Below are 19,377 nucleotides of genomic sequence, written 5' to 3' on the forward strand. Positions count from 1 at the left end.
AACTGGGGAAAGAAATGGCAAACCACTCCAGTATCTTTGCCATCTCCAAATGGGATGGCCATGAAGAGTTAGACATGACTGAAGATGAACAACAAATTCTCATCTATCAGCCTAGAAACCATATCAAAGAAAAAAATGAAATTAGTCTGGCATGACTTCTTAAGGAATCCCTTCTGGTTCCTATTGATCACCACTTTCTTTTCTAAACTTCTTATAAACCATTCACTTAACAGTCAGTTTGAAAAATCTGGTTCATCCACTTCTTTAGAAAACTGAGGCAACATTTCACTCATCTCCAGATCATCATTCCATAGAGATCACCAGCAGTGAGCAACAGTCATGCAATAATAATAGACATTTACAAAATGGTCAACGTATATTTTTTTCATTAGAATCTTATGCAACCCCATGAAACATGTATTATAGGTATTGTGATGTCCATTTTTTGGATGAGGAAACAAAGGCACAAAAAAAATGAAATAACTTGTCTATTAGGGTCACATAGCCAGTTGTCAGTGGTGAGATTTCAACCCAGGTCTTCTGACTGCAAATCCAGTGCTATAGTTACTATACAGTTGTCTCACATTTTGCTAGATTCCTCCCCCAACCCACACCCATCATACTTATGTACCTATATCACAGGGCTGTGAGGATAAAATGAGCTTATACACGTAAAGTTCTCTGGGCCTTTGATTTTTTTTTTTTTTGATGGGGCAATGAGGGTTAAGTGACTTGCCCAGGGTCACACAGCAAGTAAGTGTCAAGTGTCTGAGGCCAGCTTAGAACTCAGGTCCTCCTGAATCCAGGGCTGGTGCTTTATCCACTGCACCACCTAGCTGCCCCTCCTTTGATTTTTTTTTTTTTTTTAGTGAGGCAATTGGGGTTAAGTGACTTGCCCAGGGTCACACAGCTAGTAAGTGTGTTAAGTGTCTGAGGCCGGATTTGAACTCAGGTACTCCTGACTCCAGGTCCAGTGCTCTATCCACTGTGCCACCTAGCTGCCCCCTCCTTTGATTTTACTAGTATAGGGAACTGCTAGGAGAATGTGGCTCTGTGGCTACTTCCCAGCCATCATTCAAACCATCAACCTGAGTGCCCAGAAGGTGACTAATTATTTTTCCTCTGAAGGTTTAAGGGCTAACCCTGAGGGATCAAGCAGAAGTGGGGGGATTTCTTTACTTTTGTTCCTAAGCCCTCATCCACTGTGCTCCCCACTAATTATCAATTAGCCAACCAGAGTTAATTAGCTTTTTGGAACGGGTATTTACTGAGGTGGTACAGGAAACAATTTTTATGGAAACAACACCCCCTCCCCAGAATGTCTGGGGCATATTCTCTACTTGTACAGTTAAGGCCACTGGGGAAAATGGGCTCAAGCTGAGACAGAACATGTGACAAATAGGTAACATAGCTAAGGGTTCTGGAAGTCCTTTTGTCCCTTTATGGAGTCCTCATGAAGTTTCTTTTTGGTGGGTATAGTTCTCTTCAGGGATCCTGAGGGTCAGCACCTTTACAGAGTCCTGAAGCTGCCTTTCTTCTAGCTCGTCCTTGGTTCCTGAGGAAGATGCTGCTATTTTCAGCCCAGTGCTGTTCTGGGAACACTACTACCAACATTGATGGGAAGTTTAGGTCTTTCAGAGCTTACACGGTTACTCCTTACTCAAGGTTGGTGGGAGACAGAGATTCTCCCCTCATATCTCTTTCCCTCCCCCAAGGGAGTCCCTTTCTGAGGTTTGGCTGGAGCTGCTCTACCACTATTATGGTCTGCTACTTGAATACTGGATTCTAAAATGGTTTGCTGGGGCCGCTAGTTGGCACTGTGGATATAATACCAGCCCTGGAGTCAGGAGAACCTGAGTTCAAATCAGTCTCAGATACTTACTGGCTATGTGACCCTGGGCAAGTCACTTAACTCCAATTGAAAAAAAAAATGGAAAATGGCTTACTATTTTATCCAAGCCTCTCAAGGAATCATGCCTGATTTTCTTCTACCAAATACAAGATAGTTTCTATGTGGGCTCATGTGATTTCATTCAATTTGTACCTGGTTTATACTTTTGATTGATTGATTCAGTAGAGGTATCTAGGAATTCCTCACACCTAAGTTATGCCTTTAAGATTATGCCACAGTTAAAGACATGTTCTCACCTGATAAAGGTATGTAGAGCATCTTGTTAGTTACATTAATGGGGGATGAGGAGTATGGCATACACTTCTTATGAAAGGAAACTCCTCTTACCAATGCAATTACCTTCTTTGCAATTTATTATCTTAGATAATTGACTAGAGCATTGAATGGTGAATTTAATTGCCCAAAGTCACATACATAACTAGTATGTGTCAGAGGTGTGTCTTGAACCTTTGCTTTCTTGGCTTTAAGGCCAATTTTTTTATTCACTATGCTCTGTGTATCTGTGCATGTGTGCATATATTTGTGTCTGTGTATGCAACCATATTTATGCACACATATATGTACATGCATATACACATACACATATGTACATATTTATTAGTTATTATTCTGGTACCAGAAACATGAACTCAAGAGAAACTATCCATTGTTTCTTATTTCTATCTCCTTTAGCTTGACCTTCATTTCTCATTTGATAAACTAGCCACTCATGGGTAGATTTTTTTTCTCCTACTTTCTCCAGTATGAAATGAAGAGGGTAGATGTAGGAAAGAACAAATTAAATTCTGCGTTCTTTCCTGTCTGCTGAATTACAGTGTCTGCCCTAAGCAGTGGAGTTATCCTTTTCTTGTGTTTCTTTCCTGGAAGATAATGTAAAAAGACACAGTTCTTGTGGCTCCTTGTCACCTTTTCATATTTGCCTTTGTTTATATGGCCCTGTTTCCATTATTCCATAGTTTTTGTTTAAAAAAATCTGAGTTCATGGAGCATTCCTGAAATCACATTGGTCCCTTTAACTGCCTCCCCTATTTCTTTCTTATTATAGCAATCAATTAACAAGGATCTGTTATGTGCCTGTGTCTATGCTCAGCATTGGGGATACAAAGTCAGAATTCATTAGTATATAGTTAGAAAATTTTTTTGAGCTGTGTGATTATAACTTGTATTTTCTTTAAGTTGTCTCATCTCTGAAATACCAGCTGAAGTTTCAGCCTCATTCTACCATTTCTTTCCTTAATTGATTAACTGATAATTTCCTTAATTGATTCCTCTAGAATCTCACCTTGAACCTGATTACTAGTCTGTGAGATGTTTTCTTGTACTTTTCACTTCCTCCTCTGTCCAGAGGTCCACTTGTACAGAACAAGCTGATGGAGGACTGACAGTGTTGGGGCTGCCTTCGGTCTCACTACTAAAGGAACCGTTGACTGATATTGATGGGCGGTGGAACCTAGTTTGAGCCTTGTTTTGTAAATTTGATAAGATTCAAAATGAAAAGCTTCTCTGTGGGAAAATTGGAACACTAATCCATTGTTGGTGGAGCTGTGAACTGATCCAACCATTCTGGAGAGCAATTTGGAATTATGCCCAAAGGGCGATAAAGCTGTGCATACCCTTTGACCCAGCAATACCACTTTTGGGTCTTTTTCCCAAAGAAATCATGGAAAGGGGAAAGGGACCCACATGTACAAAAATATTTATAGCTGCTCTTTACGTGGTGGCAAGGAATTGGAAGTTGAGGGGGTGCCCATCAATTGGGGAATGGCTGGACAAGTTGTGGTATATGAATACAATGGAATACTATTGTGCTGTAAGAAATGATGAGCAGGAGGAGTTCAGAGAAACCTGGAGGGTCTTGCGTGAGCTGATGATGAGTGAGATGAGCAGAACCAGAAGAACATTGTACACAGTATCATCAACATTGAGTGTTGATCTACTATGATGGACTATATTCTTCTCACCAATGCAATGGCACAGAAGAGTTCCAGGGAACTTGTGATGGAAGAGGATCTCCAAATCCAGGGGGAAAAAAAAAAAAGAACTGCGGAGTATAGATGCTGAATGAACCATACTATTTCTTTTGTTTTTGATGCTGTTGTTTTTTTTTCTATTTTGAGGTTTTTCATCATTGCTCTGATTTTTTTCTCTTATAACATGACTAATGCAGAAATATGTTCAATGTTATTATGTGTGTATATATAAATATATATATATATATATATATATATATATATATATATATATATATATATATATATATATATATATATAACCTATATCAGATTACCTGCTGTCTAGGGGAGGGGAGAGGGAGGGGAGGGAGGGAGAAAAATCTGAAATTGTAAAGCTTGTATAAACAAAAGTTGAGAATTATCTTTACATGTAATGGAAAAAAAATAAAATACTTTATTAATTAAAAAAAAAAAGAAAAGCTTCTACTCAAATTTTGACCAGCTGTCCTTTGGTGTGGGAACAACTCCTTCTAAAGAATGAACTCTAACATGTAATTGGGGAAAAAATATATTAAAAAAAGAATGAACTCAACTCTTGATGTAATGTTCTCATTTTGCAGTCTGGTGAAGCTATGCACCCTTTTTCCAGAATAATCTTTGTAAATGCATAAAATAAAATGTATAAGATTACACAGGAAACCAGTTGTGTTAGAATATTAGAAAATATTAAAATGTTTAATTATTACATTATTTATTTGTATATTTTTAAAAGTTCACAGATACTATGTTAAGAATCCTTGCTTTACTGGGCCTTTTTTCACAAATGTTGGTGAGCAATTCTTCTGTTTTATAGAGTTGCCTGGGGGAATTGAGAATTTAAATGATTTGCCTAGGATGTGTCAGAGGAAGGACTTGAATCCCTGTTTCTCTTGACTAGAAAATTGGATCTGTCTATTAGGCCATGCTGCCTCTCCATTATGACTTGCCTAGGGGGACATAATTTCTAAGTGTCTGAGGCCAGATTTGAACTGAGGTCTTCCTGACTCCAGGCTGTGCACTCTATCCACTATGCCATCTAGCTACCCCCCACCCCCAATGAGAAGGCTGGCCCTAGATAACTTCTGCAGGCGTTCTTAACTTTTTTTGTGTTCTGGACCACTTCTGAAAAATGTTTGTAAATATATAATGCAAAATGTAAATGCAAAATGAAAACTCCAAGCCCTTACCGTTTTCCAAAACAACACACCGCATTCCTTTCCATGGATACTAACATGAGTAGATAGATTGGTAGGTAGGTAGATAAATGGATCCTTTATTCAGCACTTATTACATGCCAGGATCTATGCTAAATCCTGGAGACAAGAATAAAAACAAGCAGCAGAGCAGTCTGTGTCTTCAAGAATCTTACATTTGAAAGGAGGAAGACAATAGATACAAGGTAGTTTGGAAAGAGGGGTAAAGACTGGAGATGTCTAAGAAGTTCAGGGGAGCCCTGGAATGGAACAAGATAATGTCCAGGGTGACTCTAGGGGTGGAGTTCCATTTTTAGGTGGGGAGTTTAGATATAATGACCCAGAGACAGCCTAGAGAAATCCTAAAGTGACATAATCTGATTGGAAAGAACAGTTGACCTAGAAGTCTGGGACCTGGCTTCTAATCCTAGTTTTGTGACCTTATACAAATCACTTAAACATTCTGGGCCCCAGTTTCCTTATCTGTAAGATTAAAAGGTCTTTGTTGTTTAGTCTTTTTCAATCCTGCCCCCATTTCATCCATGACCCCATTTTGGGTTTTCTTGGCAAAGATAGCTGGAGTGGTTTGTCATTTCCTTCTCCAGCTAATTTTGCAGATGAGAAAACTGAGGCAAACTGGGTGAAGTGCCCTGCCTATGGGCTAGTAAATGTCTGAGTTTGAATTTGAACACAGGTTTTCCTGAATCTAGGCCTGGAGCTCTATCCATTGTGGCAAGTAGCTGCTCCCCAAAACGAGGGTGCCCTTTGGTAACTTTTTCAGGGGTTCTTAACTTATTTGTGTCATGGACCCCTTCTAAAATGTTTTTAAATGCATAAAAAAATACATAGGATTGCAAAGGAAAACGATTAGTTATCCCTTCCACATTGCAATTTTCCCAGTCATGGTTTTGCTGTATCACAGGTCAGCATAAGAAATCAAATGGGTATTTTTTGGGAGTTTTGTAGAAGCCCCAGATGATACTCTTATGACCAAATTACTTGACCCAAATTTGACAATAAAGTACTGTAAACACCCCATAAAAGAAAAAAGAAAAAAAAATCAGACTTCTCTGCTACCAAGGGAGGGCCAAAAAATTTTATATGAATTTTCCAAATCGCAGGGACACCACGTTGATAACCACTTCCCCCCTCTCCCCTGCTGATGTGGGATAACTGTAGACTGAAATAGTTATCAAAATATTTGTTTTAAAAACCAAATTCACATAGCCCAGTTTCAGAACCTCTAGAAGATCTCTCTTAGTTGGAAAGTCTGCTTTCCATTTCCACAGCTAAATGAGTTGCATTTTGTACAGCCCCTGGGGGCTAATCTAATTAAGGATTAGAAGCTAGAACTCTGCTCCTTTATCTCCTGGGTAGACAAATGCCCCATTATAAAAATACCAGGTGGCTGCTGCTTATTTGTCCAGCTTTCCTGGCAAATAGCCTGTTTTCAGGCTATCTTACTGACCAGGTGTCCATGCAGAACCATAAACACTGTTCTGTGCTTGAAGTTTGCATCCCTTCTCCATCTACTGACTTCCTGTAGAGGGTCTAGCCCAGGTAGGGCTTCAGAGGAACTTACAAAGAACTTTTTTTTTTTTAAAGAAAACCACTCCCATTTGTTTGGCTCCCCCTGAACATTCTGCCTTGTGGACAGTATAACAGAACTGATCAGCACTAGCTCTCAACCAATACATGTTATTCAGCAAACATGAGTTTGGACTGATTTGTTACCAAAATAATACTCAGTAATATTTGAGATGAGTGGGGGATGGCAGGAGGACTCCTTTTCCTGAAGGAGAAAATAGTGCCAAGAAAGGGGAGAGTGAGAAAGAGAGAGACATAAAGAGACAGAGAGACAGACAGACACAGAGAGACAGAATGAGGCAAAGAGACACAGACAGAAAGGAACAGAGACACAGAGGGAGACAGAAACAGAGAGAGAGAGAGACAGAGGGAGAGAGACAGACAGACAGAGATAGACACAGAGAGAGGAAGAGAGAGACAGAGACAAAAGGACACAGAGGGAGAGACAGACAGGAAGGGACAGAAAGAGAGAGAGAGAGAGAGAGAGAGAGAGATATGAAGGAGAAGGAAAGAAGGAAGAAAAAAGGGAAATAAGGAAAGGAGCTTTTGTTCTTTTTTCTTTCTTGCCACTATTTTCTCCAGGAAAAAGAGTCCTCCACTTACCTGAGAAATAAGAAAGGAAAGACTTAAGTGATTGAAAACCAAAGAAAAAGATCTGTTGTAAATGAAAAAAAGGTACCCTCCCCCCAACACAGCATATAATTTTACATTATTGATTTGTTGCAGAAGGAAAGGGGCTGAACTTGATGGACTTTAAGGTCTTAATTATTCATCCCATGAAAACAAAACCAAGAGGCAGAAGACCTGAGTCCCAGCGATGGCCCTGTGACTTTCCAGCCCTCATTAACCTTTCTGTACCTCTGTGTTCATGTGGGTAAAATGAGAGCTAACAGTATTTGAACAACCTCCTTAAAAGTTGTTGTAAGGATCAAACAAGCTAATTTATATAAAATTATCCTGTAAATTGTAAAGGGTGACCCAATAGGGAAAGAACTGGAGGTTAGAGCTAGGAAGGTCAAAGTTCAAGTCCAGTCCCCCACAGACTTGTGGAACCTCTCAGATTCCAGGCAACTGTGATAATTTTCATTTTTGAAATATATTGTTTGATGTTGTAATTAAAAGTGATAAGACTCCAATATGGAGTCATTTAAGCTAAGTGATCCTAATGACCACAGACATATAAGCAATGACAGACAGACAGACATCCTGTACTTTTCCACTATCCTGACTCCTTCTGACCCAATGTCAAACATATAAACAATTGTGGCTCCTCATTGGGTGAGGCTCCCAGATGACTGCAATAGCTTTGTGCTGACTGACTCCCAGGTCTGGTATCTACAGTTACAGATTTAGACCCTCACCCAGTTTCTGGTCCTGAGTAGGAAACTCCCTCACCCTAGTATGGTGTTGATAAGTGACCTGGGGAATTTCCCTTTCACATTTAGGTTTGATTAGGAATCCCCTCCCACCCCCAATTCATATCTGTCATCCAAAATCTGTTCTCAACTAAGTTCATCTTTAAGGTATAAAACTTTCCCACTCAAAAATCCAGCCTCAGATACTTCTTAGCTGTGTGACCCCGGGGAAGTCATCTAACCTCTGTCTGCTTCAGTTGTCTCATCTTTAAAATGAGAGTAATAATATCACCTACCTCCTAGGATTCTTGTGAGGAACAAATGGAATAATAATTGTAAAAGTCCTTAGCACAGTGCATGGCACGTAGTAAGCACTTTATAAATGTTAGCTAGTATTATTTTGAGTTACCATGGGCCTGTGTGACTGAATTTCTGTCTGTGTTGCCATATAGCATGTATGTGTGTGCTTTTGTTTTTACCCACTTGCTGCTTCTGTGTGAGCTTCACGAGTTCTAGTTTTCTCAAACCCAGGTCTTTGTTCTAACCCGAGTTGTGAGGCTAAATAGAGTAGCAACTCTTAAAGTCTTAAAGCCCCTAGAGAGGGCTACCATAAGACACTATGTAAAATTATTCTATACATACTTTTATTTATCAGTTTTTTTAATCTGGAAAAATGACTTATTTTCTCACAGTTGTTCTTAAAACTATTGCTGTTACTGGATAACATTCTCTTGGTTCTGCTCATTTCACTCTTCATTATTTGTGAAAGTCTTTCCATGTTTTTCTAAGATCATTGAACTCATCATTTCTTATAACACAGTAGTATTTCATTACCATCATATACCACAACTTGTTCAGCCGTTTCCTAAGTGATGGGCATCGTTGGAAGTCTTTATTTCAGTGAAACCACCAGTCCCAGTCCCTATCCCTAAATAAAAATGTTATATTCCTACCTTTCCCTAAGAGGGAATAGAGGTCACATGACTTCCAACAAACCCTAAGGGCCTGTCCAAGTTCTTTGGTCCTATTGAGCTTTTGGCTATGTTGAATATTGTTCTGAAACAACTAATCAATTCGAGTTTAAAAATCTTTGTATTCTGTGGAGACCTTTGTAGTAAAAATATTTGAGCCCTTAAAGAAATCAGTTTTCTTTTCCACTTTCTAGGTGTAATTCATACACCTTCAGTGAAGAAACAAAAAAGATATTTCCATTGTGCCAAATGCTGTCTGAATGTTAATTGAAATTTGCAAATGGAGGATTGGAAAAGGAAGACTGGGTGTGTGGGAGTTGGAGACTGCTCTTCTATTGTTTATCAGGTGGAGACCAGTTTATGAAAAGGCTTCTATTTATTTATTCATTTATTTTAAGGCAATCTGGGTTAAGTGACTTGCCCAGGTTCACACAGTCAGTAAGTATCTGAGGCTGGATTTCAACTCAGGCCCTGCTGACTTCAGGACCTGTGCTTTATCCACTTTGATACCTACCTGCCCCCAAAACGCTTCTATATAATAACAGTTGGCATTTATCTCAGAGCCTCACACGCCTGTAAAGAAGGTAACTTCATTCCAGTTTTACAGCTCAGGAATCTAAGGCATATAATAGTGAGGTAATTTGCCCATAGCTAGTAAATGTTAGTCAGTATCTGAACTCAGGTCTTCTTGACTTTAAGTCCAACTCTGTATTTATTATACTATTCTACTTCTCAAGGAATTTCTTTTCAACACTTCAGATTCATAAAATTAGTTATAAGGGACCTTGGGGGAGTTATCTCATCCAACTTTCCCATTTTACAGATGTAGAAACTGCTACTCTTGGGGTTAAGTGACTTGTCCACAATTCTGCAGATCCCTTTCAAATTCAGCTCTTTCTTCACTGCATTGTGTTATCTATTCACCCCTCCCCCATTTTGTATCAGAAAAGAAAACCCTGCAGAAAGGTAAAACTATAAAAAAATCCAAAACCTAGAAAAGTAAAAGTAACTTGTTCAAGGCCACTGAGCTAGCTACTGCTGCACCCTAACTCCTAATCCATTTGTTTTTATACTAAACATTCTGCTTCTCTACTTTCTATTCAAACTGAGCCACCCAGTTCCCTTTATCCTCCTAAAAATGCCTAACTTCAAAGAGTAGCAAGCAACACCTCAAAGGACCTTGCTTTGTGGCCAAATTCTGATGGTTGGGTGATTTCTTTGAAAAGTATGATGCTGGGTCTTGCCAGACTGAACCAGTTCTGATTTATTGCAGGATGACATCTGAAAGGAGAATCAGTGTCCAACACCCCCCTCCCCCCCATCCCCAACTATTTGTTGTGTAAGCCTGGGAAAGCCAGACTCTGTCCTTGTAACATAGGAGTAGTCAGTTAACAAGGGTGTCTCTGGGAAATGAAGCTGCCACATAGTTAGCATGTATATAGCTAGGGAGGTGGGCTTGCGTTATTAAGAAGTTTCAATAACAGCATTCACTCGCTATCACTTTGTATTAACAAGGATCATAGATTCAGAAGTGAGGCCCAGGGAGGTTTAAATCCAAGATCTCTGACTCCAGAACCAGGGCTCTTTCCAATCTACCATGTGGCCTAAGTTTTTGTTTATTTATTAGGTTGAATTTCGGTGGGGTGTGATAACTCACCATCCAGGTTCTTTCTCTTTCCCTTATTATTTTCTTGAAAGGAACTATACTATTTTAGCCACTAGTAGGCAGCTAGGTGTTGCAGTGGATAGAGTGCTTTGCCTGGAGTCAGGAAGGCTCATCTTCCTAATTTCAAATCTAGCCTCTGATACTTAATAGTTCTGACTCACGGCAAATTACTTAACCCTTTGCAAGTCACTTAACCCTGCTTGCTTCAGTTTCCTCATCTGTAAAATGAGCTGGAGAAGGAAATGGCAAACCACTCCAGTATATTTGCCAAGAAAATCCAAAATAGAGTCACAAAGAGTCAGACACAACTGAAGATGACTAAAACAAGGCTCATCAGACTCCTCCACAAGATTTGCTTACACCAAATATACTTTTCAATTTCAATGAATGTGTACTATGTTCTGATGATATACAAAGCACCGTGTTACATACTTTTTTCACACTATCTTGTGAGATGTACAATATAAGTCGTGCTAATCACTATTTTACAGACATGGAAACTGAGGCTTAGAAAAGTTAAATGACTTATCCAAGGTTACATAATTAGTAAGCATTCGAGCCAGAAGCCAGATCCATCTTGTAATCTAGTGCTCTTCCTACCATTCATCCCCTCTCCAATCAGTTAATCACCATGTTCCAGGCACTGTGCTAAATCCTGGGCTACAAAGAAAGATTAAAAACAAAACCAACCAACCAAACAAATAAAAACCAAAACAGTTCCTGCTCTCAAAAAGCTCATAGTCTAAGGAATTAACTTTTGCTTTCTTACTACTGTAATGAGATAGTAGAAAACCCAGAAATATCCTATCCTGCTTCAGTTTCTCACTCTGTAAAACAGGGAAGAAAAATTCCTACCTTCCTCTGACTTCCTAGAGTTGCAGCAGACTCACAGCATAATGGAACTGACTAGAGGCAATGGAAAGAGCACTGGATTTGGAATGAGATGCCCAAAGTCTGACTCCCAGCTCCAGCCCTTATTGCTTCTATGGTCCTAGGCAAATCACTCCATCTTTCTTTGACTCAGTTTCCTTATGTGTACAATAAGGGAGTTAGATAAAATTATTTCTAAGGTCTATTCTAGCTCATGAAACGTGAAAGGATGTGATCTTCCAAGAAAAAGATTCACATAAATTACCATCACCATTATGAATTGTGGCGTCTCTCTGCTAGCCTGTGCTGGACCCTGTGGCTATGCTCTAGCTCCTGGGTGGTGAAGTCCTCTCAGATTCTGTTTAGATGCTGCAATGTTTGTTCCCCCGAGGCAGAAAACAATAAACTTGGATTTCACAGGAACCATCATGGGGCCAAAGTAATTTGTAGCTCTATGGGGTATCAATTATATTTGAAGTTATCAACCTCCATGCTGCTCTAAGTGGTGTGTTATTACTGGTCAGCCAGCATTTTAAAAGTTTTCCTGGTGAACCCGATGCTAAGAGCTCAAGCCTTCAGCTATCTAAGCTCTTTAAGTAGAAAGGCACGACCTATTTATGTATTTATTAAAGTTTTATTATTGCCTTTTGCTCCTATCTCACTGTTCTTCTTCCTCTGCTCCAACCCTCCCTCCTCACACTGAGCTGTCTCATGGAATTAAGAAACACATTTAGAAACATAAAACTGACAGATCCTATTGTGTAGACCACATCCATTTGCTCCACCACCGCTGAGAGGAGGGGAGGTGGGTTTCATTCTCTATTCACCCAGGCTGAAATAAGTCATTAGCTATTACAACTATCCATCAATCATCAACAAGCATTTATTAAACTCCTACTAGGTTCCAGGTTCTAGGCAAGCCCTCTGGATATTAATAAAAAGAATAAATTGATTTCTCTTAGTGGAGAGCTTACATTCTAATTGATGGAGTGGGAGGTATAGATAACAAGTACAGATGTAAGGATATGCATCACAAATAGAAAGGGAATAAATACAAGTATATACACAGTAGTTAAATAGGAGATAGTTTGGGAGGAAGAGTACTAACAGTTGAGGGGAATTCGGAAAGGATCTCTGCAGAACATGGTGCTTGAGATGTGTATTAAAGGAAGAGTTGAGGAAGGGATCCATTCCACCTGTGGGGAATAGTCAGGGCAAAGACACGGGTAAGGGCATGGCACATGTGAGGAACAGAGAGAAGGCCAATTTGGCTGAATTTTAGAATTCTAGAGAGGAAATGATGTCTCAGGAAGCTGGAAAGAGAGATTGGGGCAAAGTTGTGAAGGGCTTTAAAGGAAGGCATTTATATGGCCAAGAGGCCATAGGAAGCCACTGCAGTTGATTGAGGGCTCCATATTTAAAGAACTTCATTTGGGCAGCTGTGTGTGCGATAGACTGCAGTGGGGAGAGATTTGGGGCCAGGAGACCAATGAAAAGGCTGTTGCTACGACCTAGTTGAGATTATGAGAGCCCGAACTACCATCTAGGGGCTGTGGGAGCAGAGAGAAGTTGGACCCAAGAGAGCTTGTAGAGGTCAAAATGGGTTTAGCAACTTCGTAGATGTGTGGGGTGGGGAGAGAGATGAGAAGTTGAGGATAATGATGAGGTTAATCAAAGTGTGGACTTAATGTTTTTTCTTGCTTTTCCCAGCCAGGCTATTCCATCTTTATACCCAGACTGTCACTCCACAAAGTCCATATAATCACAGGATCTCAGAGTTTGAGAGGATTTCAGAAGCCAACAAGTTCCATCTGTGCCTAAAGTACCAGTGCCCCTCTACAGTAGCCCTTAAGAGTGATCTTCTAGGGGCAGCTAGGTGGCACAGTGGATTAAGCATCGGCCCTGGATTCAGGAGGACCTGAGTTCAAATGTGACCTCAGACACTTGACACTTACTAGCTGTGTAACCCTGGGCAAGTCACTTAACCCTCATTGCCCTGCACAAAACAAAACAAAACAAAACAAAACAAAACAAAACAAAACAAAAAAAAGAGTGATCTTCTAGTAGTTTCTTGAACCCCTCTAAGAATGGGGAATCTATTACTATCTCCTGAGTCCATCCATTCCCCGTTCTTTTGTGGTAGCAAGTAAAAAACAAACAAACCACAAATAAGTTTGCATCCATCAATTGGGGAATGACTGAAAAATTATGGCATAATTGTAATAGAACATTTTTTATGTATGTAAAACATTACCATATTTGCCATTTTGTACAAGAAAACCTGATTAAAAGAAAAAAATGAAAGAAAGTGAAAAATAGTGTGCTTCACTCTGTTCCATCCATATCAGTTCCTTTTTTGGAGGTGGATAGTATGTTTCATCATTAGTCCTTTGAAATTGCCTTGGATCATTGTATTACTGAGAATAATTAAGTCATTCACAGTTCTTCATCAAACAATATTGCTGTCTCTGTGTATAATGTTCTCTTGGTTCTACTCACTTCACAATACATCAGTTCATACAAGCCTTTTCAGGCCTTTCTGAAGTCATCCTGCTTGTCATTTCTTATAGCACAATCATAATCCATCACCATCATATACCACAGTTTGTTTAGCCATTCCCCAATTGATGGGCATTCCTTTGAGTTCCACCTGAGCTTACCATAGTGCCTGGTGTATAGTAGGCACTTAATAAATCCTTGTTGACTGACTTACTGATACTGACAGTTAAGCACTTTTTTCCCCTTTACATCAAATCTAATCATATTTCTTTGCAACTTCCACATATCGCTTCTATTTCTTTCCTCTGGAGCCTAACAAAACAAAATCTCCCTTTTACATGTCAGCCCTTCAAATATTTGAATAACAATAAAGGAAGAGATAGCAGTTTTATAGTGCTTTAAGATTTCCAAAGGACCTTACATATATTATCTCATTTGATCCTCACAAGAACCTTGTGCCAGAGGTACTATTTTTATCCTGATTTGGCAGGTAAAGAAACTGAAGCAGACTTGCCCGAGGTCAGACAGTGAATAAAAAGTGTATGGCAGGATTTGAATTTTATTTGAAGTCACTTTTGGCTAGCCATCCTTAATTGATCCTCTTATGGCATGGCCTCCGGATCTTCATCTCCTGGTTCTCCTTTGGACTTGCCACAGTTTGTCAGTGACTTCCCTAAAATATACCCAGAATTGAACATAGTATTTCAGTTTTGGTCTGACTAGGGCAGAGTGCCAGTTGACTTACCTCTTTTATTCTGAACACCTCATAATAATTTCCCACCAATTAGGGTTGATAAACAAGGACTAAGATTCAGTTTATGCCTGGCCAAATATAGTAGGAGGAACCAATGTACAATGACTACTTTAAAAATACTTCAAATTATGCTATGATACAATGCTGTGTGCTGTATGGTACATGTGTATGTATCTGTGTGTGTGTGTGTGTGTGTGTGTGTGTGTGTGAATTTTCTTATAAAGCATTGTAGGTCCTTCATAGGATTGGAATCTGGAAGGGAGCTTGGATGGCATTTAATTCAATGCCCTCATTTTATAAATAAGGAAACTGATGTCCCAAAGGTTAAGTAACTTGTTCAGGGTCACACAAGAAGAAAATTGCATAAGAGCACTGGAAAGTGGGGGTGATTTGAAACCAACAGATTTGGGGAAAGATAAGCTACTTAGCTATACCATTAGTAGAAAATACTATTCAATTCCCCTCCCCTTTACCCAAATAAAACATTTTAATAATTTCCTTTATTTTACAAAAACTTATGTATACCCCAAAACACCTAATATCCCACATCTCAAATCCCATAAAATAAAATAAAAAAAGATATAAAAGTTAGGAGGAAGAAAGGGAAGGCTAAAAACATATATATATATTTGGTCTATAAAACCCAGAAATGAACTAGCTCAACATGACTCATCCTTTTTCTAGTAAGTTTCTAAATTCTCTGAACCGTGTAGCAGAATCATAAAAACTTAGAGTTGGAAAGGCAATCAGAGGTCATTATAAGCCCCGCTTGAGTGAGTATTCCCTCTGCATTATCCCTGTTTGGAAGATGATAAGATATAGTCCATGCCCTCATGGAGTTTATGGTCTAGTGGAGGGGGAGGTGACATATGTACAGAGAGCTACAGTCTATAATAATATTACATGATAAATATGTTAAGGGATACAAAAGCAAAGTAGTATGTGAAGTCTTTTTGGGAAGCCCTGATTGAACAGGAATGGATCAAGGAAAGCTTCATAGAAGATGCATCATAGGTGGTACAGTGGTTAGGGTACTGGATCTGGACGCAGTCATATCTGAGTCAAAATTCACTTACTAGTTATATGACTGGGAAAATTACTTACCTTCTGTCTGTTTCAGTTTCCTCATCTGTTAAATGGGGATCATAATGGTACCCACCTTTCAGAGTCGGTGTGAGGATCAAATGAGATATTTGTAAAGCACTTAGCACAGTGCCTGGCTATGGTAGGTGTTTAATAAATACATTTCCCCCCTCAACTAGCTAGTCATGTAAAAAGAGAATAAAAGAGAGGAAAAACATTTCAAGTCTGGGGAACAGCATGTACAGAAAAGCACAAAAGTATGGGGTATTGTCAGTGGATAAAGAATAATCTGATTTGGAGTATAATAAGAGATAGGGCTTGAGTTGTAGGATGATGCTAGAATTTTGAGGGCTTTGTATGTCCTTGATATAAATAAACTTTAACCTTCTTAAATTGGCAATTTTTGGTTATTGTTCAGTTGTTTTTTTTCCAGTTGTGTCCAACTCTTTATGACCCCATTTGAGGTTTTCTTGGCAAAGAGACTGGAGTGGTTTGCCATTTCCTTCTGCCAGCTTATTTTACAGATAAGGAACTGAGGCCAATGGGGTTACGTGCCCTGCCCAGGGTCCCACAGCTAATAAGTGTCTGAGGCCAGATTTGAACTCAGGAAGATGACTCTTCCTGATTCCAAGCCCACTACTTTATCCACCATGCCACCTAACTCCCCACCTAAGATGGCAATAGGGGGACACTGAAGGATTTTGAACCAAACAATGACATGGTCAAATTCTTGGATTCAGGAGGTCCTGAGTTCAAATCCGGCCTCAGACACTTGACACTTGCTAGCTGTGTGACCCTGGGCAAGTCACTTAACCCTCATTGCCCTGAACAACAACAACAAAAAGCTCCATCTGACACTAGTATAAAAGATGAATTAAAAGAGAGGATAAAATAGAGGGAAGAAGATTTGTTTGGAGATTATTGCAGTAGTCTTAGTGGGTAGTAACCAGTGCCAATGATATTAGAGAGGAAGCTATTTATATGAGAGATGCTATGGAGGTAGACTGTAAATGATGGAATGTGAGAGGTAATGGAGAAGAAGAATCAAAGCAACCCCAAGGTTTTGAACATATGAAAAACCTTAGTTTGATGCATGTTGATGTCCTATAGATAGAAATGTGAATCTGGAACTCAGGGTGGATATGATGTCTGGAGACGGATTCTAAGCCATGGGAGTAGTAATATCACCAACAGAAAAGAGTTTCTAGAGAGAAGAAGGGCTGAGAATAGAACCTCATTGTGGAAATATCCACATTAAGAGATTGGGGAGGGGGCAGCTAGGTGGCTCAGTGAATAAAACACTGGCCCTGGATTCAGGAGGACCTGAGTTCAAATCCAGATTCAAACACATGACACTTACTAGCTGTATGACCCTGGGCAAGTCACTTAACCCTCATTGCCCCTCCCCCCCCCAAAAAAAAGAGATTGGGGAAAGGATATGGATATCAAGAGAAGGTGGGACCGTAGAGGAAGGTATCAGTAAAAGGTATTTTAGGATCATAGATTTTTTTTTTTGGAAGCATTCTGAGAAGTCATTTCATCCAACCTTCTGATTTTACATATGAGGAAACTGAGGCCCAGAAGAGTTAAGTGATTTAGTCACACAGTAGTATGTGATAGAGTCAGGTTTGAACTCTATCCAAACACTTTATGTGTTTTTGTTAACACATTCCAAACCTAGTACCATTTCCACTATCCCATGGCTGAAGGCAAGGGAGGAAAGAGAAGCCAGAAGAAGGAGGGGAAAGAAGTGTCAAATGCTTTAGAGAAATCACACAGAGGAAGGTAGTGTGCTACAGTGGAAAGGGAATTGCTTTGGAGTCAGGGGAGCTGGGTTAAAAACCCAGGAGACTAGATGACCTTTAAAACCATTTTCAGTTGTGTGTGTGTGTGTGTGTGTGTGTGTGTGTGTGTGTGTGTGTGTGTGTCAGAGAGAGAGAGAGAGAGGGGGGGGGGTTGACATGAGGGCATAAATACTACATATTTCACAATTTTGCCAAGTACTGATGCTGGTTGACAAGGGTTAGAACTTGATGTGAAAGGGAAAGAGCTGCTACAATGGGATTTCAGCCTTCTACCAAAGGAAGAGAATATTTGTGGGGTGGGGTTTGGGACCTGCTGCGATCTCTGAAAAGATACCCAGCTGGTAGTCATTTGATAAATGGTGAAGATCAGTCCTGGACAAAGAACCAGCAGATTTACTAGTTTATTTCTTTGTTTCCAAGGCAAAGCTTCCTAGATTATTAAGAGTCACTGCTATGCTCCCTCAGTTGCCATGGTAGCCAGTTAGTCCAAGCTTACATGAATAAGGATATCACCTATTTGCACAAGGAAAACCTTAACATGGAGAGATGGGGAGTAGTATTAGGGTATACAGCACAGGAAAGAGATACATAGAAACTGAGAAAAATAGGAAAATTGGGAAAACTACATAGTTTTTAGGAGACAGAAAAAGATCTTTTTAATTTATATTTTTATAGGTAGAATTATCTACTCTCCCCCTCCCCCCAAAAAAGGCTCTGAGGCAGCTGGAAAAGAATGTTGGTTTATTGGCTTAGCAAAGAAATTTGACCATTTGTGGCATGTGCTAAATGAAAACAAAAACCTTTATTTAATACATGGCACAGAAGTGTTTTGTTTGTGACAAATTTGATTCTAGGTACCTTATAGCTTCTTTATAGATATTAATTATGCAAATTGACCTAAAATAAATTATTTGGGAGAGTAAATGGCCAGTTTGTTCTATAGAAAAAATGGATGTTGAGATATTATCAACCATTGTGGCTGGCCTTGAACTTAAAAACAAAACAGAAGAAAAAGAAACACCCTAATTCCAAAATACTTAATACCAATTTCCTTATACCCTGATTTATAAATAAGGAATGGGTATCATATTCTCTGTTTTAAGTGAAAATGAATAGGGATTATACTAGGATTTTTATTGTGTCAATTTATGTAGCTTATCCTTATAATTCATTTGGTGCAATATTGAAAAAATCATTGAAAATGAAAGGAAATTAGTTTTTAAAATCACCACTCTTTGCCTCTCCTCCTCCCCTCCTCTCCCGTAAGACTGGTTGACCAAACATCATCTTTTCCTGTGTTGCCCTTCATAAACTTGCCAGTTTGAATGAAATGAAGTAGCAGAAGATGAATATAGTAGAAGAAATGAAATGAGAAGCAGGACTGATTTCAGCTCATTTCCTTTTTTCCTCAATAAATTAAACATGCTATCAAATGCAAACATTTTAAATAATCTGGATATATTTGGACCAGAAATATGATCCCTCCTGGCCCTTCCTTCCATGACTTTCAGGAGTGCAGGGGAATCATTTGGCAGCAAGGAAGAGTTGGATGAGCATGGGATTGGCCATCAAAGTGATAACTCAGGCTCAACCCTAATTCACACTCTGGCCAAATGGCTACTGCTGTCATCCATTCCGTTTTTACCTGGCTTGCCTGGATAGAAGAAGAAAAAGCCTAATTTCCAGTTCCA

This window comes from Dromiciops gliroides, chromosome 3 (genome assembly GCF_019393635.1).
Source record: "Dromiciops gliroides isolate mDroGli1 chromosome 3, mDroGli1.pri, whole genome shotgun sequence".
NCBI classification, from domain to species: domain Eukaryota; kingdom Metazoa; phylum Chordata; class Mammalia; order Microbiotheria; family Microbiotheriidae; genus Dromiciops; species Dromiciops gliroides.